Genomic DNA, 333 nt, shown 5'->3' with positions numbered 1-333 from the left:
TTGGCTGCAGCAGGTCCTGGGCACCGAGGCCGGGTTTGCCCTGGGCACAGAAAGTGCTGAGCTGGGCTTGATGTCAGCAGCATGCAAAGGTGGGACAATGTGGGGACACAGAAGGCAAAACCAGGTAGAGAGAAGGAAAATGAGCCCATCTACCTCCACTACCTACAGGAGGGGAAAATGGAAGTAGCAAGAACAAATGAGGCACTAAAGTCCCTGGGTTAGTGTCCCAGGTTGCAAAGCCCCAGGACGAGATTGCCCAAATGCTCTCCTGGGTCAGCTGGCATTGCCTGGTCCCCAGCCCTGGGCTTGACCTCATCCAGTATCTCCTTCAAC

This window comes from Cariama cristata, unplaced genomic scaffold, assembly GCF_000690535.1.
Source record: "Cariama cristata isolate BGI_N322 unplaced genomic scaffold, ASM69053v1 scaffold21197, whole genome shotgun sequence".
Taxonomy (NCBI): domain Eukaryota; kingdom Metazoa; phylum Chordata; class Aves; order Cariamiformes; family Cariamidae; genus Cariama; species Cariama cristata.
The sequence above is the reverse complement of the archived record's forward strand: the minus strand, read 5'-3'. Positions refer to the sequence as shown.